The 10,000-nt window shown below is 43.5% G+C and overlaps 1 protein-coding gene across 1 annotated transcript in view; it reads left to right on the top strand.

The window, feature by feature from the left end:
- Girdin (protein girdin) overlaps positions 1-10,000 on the top strand; it is an 818,609-nt gene that overhangs the window by 124,333 nt on the left and 684,276 nt on the right. The window lies entirely within an intron of this gene.

Below are 10,000 nucleotides of genomic sequence, written 5' to 3'. Positions count from 1 at the left end.
CAACCCCATTAATCTTCCCTCTCTTACTCACCCATGATTGATGATTCGGTGTGGGTGAATGCTTGGGCCTGCTAGTTTCCTCTAAGCATTGGTTCTTTGTGTACTAAGACGCCACTTAGGTATTTCATTGTGGCTGCAGCTACATGATATTACTCTGCTGATGGAATTCTTGCTATGCTGGGGTTTAAATCAGCATCGATATAAAGCAAAAGTGTTCACATCAGATGTTCCGTCGTTTATCTAAAATGTATTAACAAGACAGTATTCTCTCTCTCTCTCTCTCTCTCTCTCTCTCTCTCTCTCTCTCTCTCTCTCTCTCTCTCCACAGAAGATCTTGACCAATTCATCCAATAAACAAAAGATTATGATAGCCGTGAAATATCATCAGAGATCATATTGTTTTGTCTCACTTCTTACGTTATTATTCAGTCTAGTTTCGTTTGAAGTTTTTGGTAGTTGTGTGAGCATAGACAAACGCATTTTAGGTTCAAGAAAGGTTATAAATGTGGCCTCAGTTTCCCATGTGAATTTCCCGGCTATATTATCGATGGAGAAGGAGCATAAAACGTCACGGTGGGGGGCGGCGATGTTTGGGAGCCAGGGAGACGGGGGAAGGGCCATTATGGGGCAAGTGGAAGCGGAGTGAGTTTGGGGCTTTGATGTCGGGAACGAGACGAGGACGACGAGGAGAGGCTGAGAGGGGATACTGGGCTGGAGATGAGAAATGGATTTTTAAAAAGGGGAGGTGGAATGGAGATCGAAGTAGGCGGTGTGCTGAGGGAAAGTATGGAGATGAGGGAGCATAGAGGCAAAAGGAGGATTCCGTAATAGAAACCGAGAAATAAAATGTTTTAAACGGGAGGGTGGGTTTGAGGTGGAGGTAAGTACTGGGGGAAGAGGAAAGGGAAGGATTACACGGGTGCTGTATGTTGTGGGAGCAAGAGGAGAAGAGCAGAAATGTAAGGCTGAGAGAATTGTCAGCTTCGGGATGAGGCTTGATTGTTTAAAACGAGATGGTGGAAACGAGATCAAAGTGCCAGAGAAGGAGCTGGAGAGGGGAAGAACTTTGTGTTAAAGGCACGAGAGGAAAGGAGGGGGGGGGGTAATAAGAAATTGAGGGAGGATGCTGCATTCGAGATCAGAAACTAATTTGTTGCATGGAAGGTGGAAGTAAAGTCGGTGTGCTGGGTGAGGAGAAAAGAAGAACCTAGTATTGTAGAAGCGAGAAGAGGAGAGAGAAGGTGAGAGGCTGGAAGAGGATAGCACTTTAGAGGTGAGGTATGAATGTTTAAAGTGGAATGGCGAAAGAAAAGCGACAGTGGTAGGGGAAGAGTTGGAGGGGGGGGGGGAATAGTATCGTGGGTATGAATTTCGGAGAAGAAAAAGAGATAGAAAATACTTCATTAGCGAAATTATTGTTGTACTGTATACAGGAAGTGAGATCGGGGGTGCCGGGGGAAAAGGAGAAGAGAAATGAGAGGCTGGGAAAGGGTGCTGTTTTACATAACGTATAAGAAATGGATTATGTATACGGAACTGTGGAACAAAGTGTAGAAGTACAGAATATAAAGAATGGGAAGTGGAAGATCGTGGAAGAGAGAAGTAGACCAAGGAGAGGGGAAGATCACTAAAAAAATAGAACCACACGAGTTACTCTTTCTTCACAGCTCGCCTATCCATCCCCACCTGCCACGTACGCCAGCCACCCATCACCACCTGCCACTTGCACCAGCCACAACCTGTCTATATTTCATCCACTGCTTACTGCCTATCACATGCATAAACCACCCACCACCTACTGCTACCTCCTACACTGAAGCATCACTATCTAAGCTACCATGTACAGTTTTCTTACCATCTGTCACATGTTACATACCGGTATCTCCATATGTCTCCTTCCACTTTTTTTTTTTTTTATACATTTCCTTTTTGTTTCATGTTTCTTGACCTCTAGAGAAGTTTATGTTATACGCCCTGATGTGGGACTGACCTTTATGAGATCGAGATGCCTGTGTTTTCATTACTTTCTGATAGTTGAACTTTCTTCACTCCTCCTCTTGAACTCTTCATGCCATCTGCTGGGCTGGGCTACTCCCTAACCACCTTATTTCTTGGGAATATGGAATCCCATACTCGTATAGTACAGTCTGTTGGTATCAGCAAGGGTAATTTTATAGCATATGCGAGAGCTTATGAACGGGTGCTGAAACTAACAACTTAGATTTTATCACCATCTTTCTCCTACTTATACCCGTCAGTAACACTACTTTTGCACACTGTTCATTACCTATTAACAAACACCACCTTTGCACCCTATTCATCGCCTATCAACAAAAACCACCTTTGTTCTCTGTTCACCAGCTAACACCACCTTTGCAACTTATTCACACCTATCAACAAACACCACATCTGCACCCAATTCATCACCTGTCAGGAACACCACCTTTGCACCTTGTTCACACCTATCAAACACCACCACCTTTGCCTGCTGTTCACCACCGCATTGATAGCACGGGATCATTATGGGCTGAAGGTGTTATGATAATAGTGGGTGGTGGAGGAGGAGAGGCATTTACAGAACTATCCGGTGCTCTGAAATCAACCCTATTGCAGTTCAACATAAGGACGAGTTTCATTTATATTTTTTCGACATCACTGATTCGTCCCTTTGTCATAGAGAAAGTTTGGAACTAAAGGGCTCTCGTTTTTTTTTCTTTTCTTTTACTGGAGAAAATGGTAAGACTCGTTAAGTGGTGTGTGTGTGTGTGTGTGTGTGTGTGTGTGTGTGTGTGTGTGTGTGTGTGTGTGTGTGTGTGTGTGAAATTGGTATTGAGCTGAGATGCAACGGATGACTGAGTGTATTGTTGTGAAGTGAGGGTGAATGAAAGAGGTGGGGGAAGAGAGAAGACGTGGTGTGAGAACAAAGAAAGGGAAAGAGTAAAGGAGGTGCGTGTGAATGCAAGAAGAAGAATAGGGGATGAGAGACGCGAAGAAACAGGAATTAAGGAGTTGATGAGGTGGAAGAATTGATAGATTTACATGCCTAACTTAACTTCTTTAGCACAGTGGCGTCCCTTCTATGTGTTTATTTATTTAGTTCGATTATATTCAGCTTGGTGGGGTTATAATAGATGTATCCTTCATAAATCCCTGTAGATCGAGGGGCATTAACAAATTAAAATTCCATGATGGTAGCAAGATTAAATTAGAATCATCACTCTGAAGGGGTTAAATAAGCACAGGAGCAGCGAGGGAAAAAAATAAGAGTGTTATATAAAGTGGTGTCTTGGCTTGTAGAACTCTTGCTTTTTTCCCCTTCACTACGATGATGTCCTGATATTCCTGCTTATCTCACAGTGTTTTATTCAGCTTATATTTGTTCGAAGTGGAGGAATTAAATTTAGCCTTCATTAATTCCTCAGTACAAGACGTCATTGCCGTGTTTAATAAAAAATTGCCTTGAAGTGACCAGTGTAACCAACCAGATAAATGACGTCATCGAACTGAAGGGGTTAACTGCTTCCAATTGTGTCTCCCTCTACACACACACACACACACACACACACACACACACACACACACACACACACACACACACACACACACACACACACACACACACACACACACACACACACACACACACACACACACACACACACACACACACACACACACACACACACACACACACACACACACACACACACACACACACACACACACACACACACACACACACACACACACACACACACACACACACACACACACACACACACACACACACACACACACACACACACACACACACACACACACACACACACACACACACACACACACACACACACACACACACACACACACACACACACACACACACACACACACACACACACACACACACACACACACACACACACACACACACACACACACACACACACACACACACACACACACACACACACACACACACACACACACACACACACACACACACACACACACACACACACACACACACACACACACACACACACACACACACACACACACACACACACACACACACACACACACACACACACACACACACACACACACACACACACACACACACACACACACACACACACACACACACACACACACACACACACACACACACACACACACACACACACACACACACACACACACACACACACACACACACACACACACACACACACACACACACACACACACACACACACACACACACACACACACACACACACACACACACACACACACACACACACACACACACACACACACACACACACACACACACACACACACACACACACACACACACACACACACACACACACACACGGGCTCCTGCTGATGCTGTGGTAATGGACAGGGATCTGGTTGGTGTTTGTCGATAATACAAAGGAAAACAGCGGCTTGAGAGAGAGCGTTTGTTTCCGAGCACAGGCCATGGTTGTGGGTATGTCTGTTCTGTGATAGTGTACATGATACCGTAGTACAGCATTCATCCTCCATTCCCTATAGCCAAAGTTGAGAAGAAAAAGTTACAAGAATCTATGTTTGCGACCTAGAAACAATTACTAGGAATATTATAAGAAAGGATGCCTGGAAAACTTCACACATCCACCATTCGCTGCAGCCAAAGTCGGGAGGAAAAAGAAGAATCTGTGTTTAATGCAACCTACAAACACTGATAAGAAATAATATATGAAAGGATGAGTGGAAAATATATCTGGAACCTGATGTGCAGTGAGGGGTGGACGCGAGGCAGGAGTGGCATGGAAAGAGAGGAGAGGGGAAGAATGTGAGGTTGGGGAAGTGATAGAGGGAGAATGAGTAAGGGAGTTATGGATTGGAAGATTGGGGTTAGTGTTGTTGCGAAGTGAAAAGTTGAACTAGGGTCTTAGTGGAAAAATAATTAGTGAATTGAAAGATAGAATATACAGCGACAGTACGCAAAGAATGGGATAAAAGTTGTGTGTGTGTGTGAGAGAGAGAGAGAGAGAGAGAGAGAGAGAGAGAGAGAGAGACTTCACAGGCACGAGAGGAATTAGCCTTCTATTGATACATACCGTCAAGCCTTCAATATCATATAATAATGATAATAATAGAGGCTTAATGATGGGTTCAGCTTAACAAAGTCAGTGATTATATCAGATGCTGCAGTATCATCTCTCAACATCAGCTGCTTTTATCTTTTATCTCCCAATCTCTCTCTCTCTCTCTCTCTCTCTCTCTCTCTCTCTTTTGCCTCCCCTGAATATACCTTTTCGTCTTACCAAGTTCATCTCCGCTTATTCCTGTTTTCCTTGTAGCCTATCTACATGGTCCTTATTTGATGTTATCTCATCCTTCGCTGTTTTTCCTAAACTCATTCTTGTTCCCACTTCCATCTCTTCCCCCGTCTTTCCAGTCCTCATATTGCCACCTTTTTCCTTTTCCCGCCCTTTCTCTCACTGTATGCCCCACCCCCTGTTCCATTATCCTCTCCCATTCCATCTGCCCTCACTCCCTTTTCCTGCCCCCTGATTCACCCTTCTTCGTGCCCTCTTCCCTCTTTCTGTATTCCTCAACCCGTGTTCCTTTATTACCCTCACCCCTCATTCTCGTTTCATGTCCCCAGCTTCCTGCCTGTGTGCATGTTGTCGATTCTCTATTTTCCATCCCTTCATCCCTTCTTCTTATACGAGTATTTCTCTCCCATGCTTTCGTCCCCATCTCCTCTCCCTTCCCTGTGTATGTCCTCTCCCCCGATTCTGCCCTGTCCATGTGAATTGTGTATGTCTACCTTTTTCCTCCCCTTCTTTTACGTCTCACAGATTCCCTTCCCTGTCCACCCCTCCCCTAGCCTGTCCCTTGCCACGCTCCTGCTCGTGTCAGCGTTGTCAGTCCCCTTCTTCCCCTCCTTACATCCACGCTTCCCATATTGCTCTACCCTCTTCCCCTGTTCCGTGTCCTGTTCCTTCCGTCCCCCTGGTCATGTGAGTGTTGTGTGTATTATGGTGAGCCCCCCATGACAGGTGCTGATGCTGGTACTCATGCAGGGATCACTGACTAGCACCACCCCGCCTCGCAACACCTGGGGGAATATCACCTTACCTTACCCTGCTTCACCTTACCTTACTTTGCCTTGTTGCACCTTACCTTACCTTACCTTACCGCACCTTTACTTGTATTAACCACCTTTGTCTGCCCTACGGTACCTTCCCTTATCTTACCTTACTCAGTACGTTGTAATACCTTGCCCAGTACCTTACCTTACCTCATACTCAGCTTACCTTACCTTTCCTTACATTTTCTTTCCTTACCTTTACTTTACCTGTCGTATCTTACCTTGCCTCGTACATTATTTTACATTACGGTACCTTATCTCATCCCACCTTACTTTTCCTTTACCTACCATGCCTTACTTTACCGTACACCAGTTTCAGTACTGTTTTAGATTTAATCAGCTTGTAATTTTTATCACTCAAATAAGCTTTTATTTATCACAGACTTCGCAGTTATCATATTCTTTTATTGTGTGCTAGCGCTGGTTATCACTGTTACCACACTAACAGCAACATATTCTTTATCACAACGCACATCTGTAAGGATATAATAAGCTTGTCAGACTGCAAGAATAAGTTTGAGTCCATCCTACCCCTGCCACCATATTGTAACAAGAGTAGATGGATGAAGTAGGTATAGGTGCAGAAACAAAACTCCTGTTACACTTCGATGGAACCTTTTCCTGTCTGATTCTCCTTTATTTACATTGGTCATTATGTTGTTGTAGTCACCATTAACACACCGCTTATTAACGACATTATTTGATTATTTTACTTGTCACCCTATATCTTTTGTAGGAAATAGGGTTAGATTGATGATGCTTATAATGGTAATGATGGTGATGATGATGATGTGGATGGATTTACTAGGTCACAGTTTTATCCTCTTGAATAATGTAATGTTCTTTAGCACTTGCATCATTTACTTGGTGTTAATGTTTCATCCTATGTTCCTTAGTTGTTTTTATTTATTCCTTCGATTATTGTTTTATCACACGCAGCACTTTTATTCATCAACATTTTAATCTGCCCGTTGTTGACAAGAGTAGATTTTTTGATAATGCTGACTTGATTAACACTTTATTTTCCCTGTCGCGTTAAATATTAGATCTTTTTGCGTCGATAACTTTTGGCTGAACCCGATTTTTTACTGTTGATTTCCAGACTCATGAACAGCACTCCTGATTGATTCGTTCCTGGTAAAAGAACAGTTATTTTTTGTTATATATTATGGCGGCACACTGTCAGCTTTATTTCGTGTGTTGTGAAGCGTAATTGTACAGTATAGTTGCTAGTGCCATGGTTCGTGATATACTCAATGCAGTTGCTTGTACTAAGTTTATCACTTCTGGGATTTAATTGCCTGAGTGCAATTTTGCCTTTCAATCTCTCGGGCCAATGAGAAATAATAATATCCTTACTTCATCGATCCCCTGGCTGGTCCGTAAAAGGATAGGGGAAGGGAATGTTGTGTCAGTTAAGAAATATTTCTCTTCTTAATATACTCCTTGACCGGTTCAAAAGAAATAAGGGAAAAGGATAGGGGAAGGGAGAGTAGGGTCAAAAGGGTAAGGGATGTTAAGGGAGAAGGAAGTGACTGTGTAGGAAGTGTAGGGTAAGGATACCGGCGGCTTTATAGAGGCCGGCATGTGTGAAATTAGGGATATGGCGAGTGGACAAACTGAACACACTCTGGTCCAGCATGGTTACTGTGATGACGGTGATGACTAGGTTGATTACAGTGAAGAACAGGGCCAACGAAGTTGGAGGAGGTTATGTATTCACCTATGTTTGTCTGTTTGTCCACACGATATTTCCAGAAGTTCAAAATGAATTTCAATGAAATTTTGTGGCAGGGTGGGCCATGGGCCAAGAAAGAAATGATAAAATTTGGGGGCGGATCCGGATTCGGATCATCCCGCACAATGTCTCCAACAGTTCTTAATGAATTTCAGTGAAATTTTGCGGACGGGTAGGCCATAGGCCAAGAAAGAATTGATATTTATTTTGGGGCTGATCCAGATCCGGGTCCGATGTATCCCGCACAATATCTCCAAAAGCTTTCAATTAATTTCAATAAAAATTTGTGAATGACTGAGCCATGGGTCAAGGTACAATTAATTAAATTTGGGGGCGGATCCGGATCCTATGTATTTCACACAATATCTCCACGAATTCGGATCTGGATTCTTTTTTAATGGTAATGGCATTGGCAGAGGTATGCGCTCTTTGAGTGCTTTCTGGTTATTTTTATTATTATTATTAGTAGTAGTAACAGTAGTGGTTGTATAGTAGTAGTTGTAAGAGTAGTAGTACTAGTAGTAGCAGTACGATAGTAGTAATGTGATGAAGATAAGGCGACGAGGGTACTGATAATATGTATGATAATAATAATGACTGTGATGATGATGGTCAGGACCGATGTTGAAGGCTATATTTATGACCTAACAGTAAGAGTGACGGTAGTGATGAGAAAGGCAATGGAGAGAGAGAGAGAGAGAGAGAGAGAGAGAGAGAGAGAGAGAGAGAGAGAGAGAGAGAGAGTGTGTACAGTATTAGTGTTCCAGCGAGGGGTCTGTTTCACCACCCTTCCTTTATTGCCTTATTTCTCTATCTCATTATATGGTGTGTGTGTGTGTGTGTGTGTGTGTGTGTGTGTGTGTGTGTGTGTGTGTGTGTGTGTGATGTTTTGGAATATTGAACTAGGTGTACAGAAGCGAAGTATGGGTTGTGAGGGAAAAATGCGACTTTAACGAGAGAGAGGGAGAGAGAGAGAGAGAGAGAGAGAGAGAGAGAGAGAGAGAGAGAGAGAGTTAATAGATCCGTTAGTCAGTGTTTGTGTGTGCGCCCGAATGAAGTGACTGAGAGGGGGATGCATCTGCGTGTGATTGAAGGTGCCATTGAGAGAGAGAGAGAGAGAGAGAGAGAGAGAGAGAGAGAGGCGGGGAATACGTGACGTGATATTAGGTAACTGTCCTTACTCTTTCCCATGCTAATTTCCATTTTCCTGCCCTTCTCTTCCCTCCTCCTCTGTACATACTCTTTCCCTTTCCTTCACCTCTCTCCCTTTTTCCTTCCTCTCTCCCTCTTTCTCCTCCTACTTCCCCATTTTCCTCCCCCATCTCGAATGTAATATTTTTTTCTTATTTTCTCCCCTTTTTCTACCATATCCTCTATAATATCCCACTCAGTCTTTCCCTTCCCCCATCTCCCCCTCCTTTTATCATTCCATTTCCTCTCTCCCTTGCCTCTCCCCCCACCTCCATGATCAAAGCCTCCCTCATCCACTTAGGCACCTTTATCAGTGCAGGTGGGGGGAGCGGGGAAGTGAGAGGGAGGGGCTGAATGAGAAGGATTTGCAAGAGGGGAAACGCGCGCACGCACGCACGCACACACACACACCCACACACACACACACACACACACACACACACACACACACACACACACACACACACACACACACACACACACACACACACACACACACACACACACCTAAAATAGGGCTGCCATCGTACAGAAGAGTTTGAAGGGTAATTTACGGAACAGGAATGTAAGTTTAAAGTGCTGTAGGGAGGATGTGTCATCTTAATTAACACCACCACTATAACTTGTTCTTTTTTTTTTTTCCACTGACGACTTTCCTCAGCTTAGGAAGAGACCCAAACTACTTAAGGAGTTATAGAAGGCTGTATTTAACTCCTTAACTTCTGAATGACAGTTGTGTGACATAGAATCGTTTGGTAATAATATAAATGTAGTATAAACGGTCATGTCTTCACTGTAGGCTAGAGGCTTTAGTTTACTTATGGTTTCCTTGGCTTTGTAAAAGTTTTGTAATCAGCCCTAGGGGAATGTGATACATACTGTAATACTTTATGCTTGTATTTCCAGGTGTCTCG

Source organism: Coenobita brevimanus, chromosome 94, assembly GCF_032717465.1.
Source record: "Coenobita brevimanus isolate Jiangsu-jjx chromosome 94, ASM3271746v2, whole genome shotgun sequence".
Lineage (NCBI taxonomy): Eukaryota > Metazoa > Arthropoda > Malacostraca > Decapoda > Coenobitidae > Coenobita > Coenobita brevimanus.
Note: the sequence above shows the minus strand (reverse complement) of the source record. Positions and strands in the feature narration are given on the sequence as shown.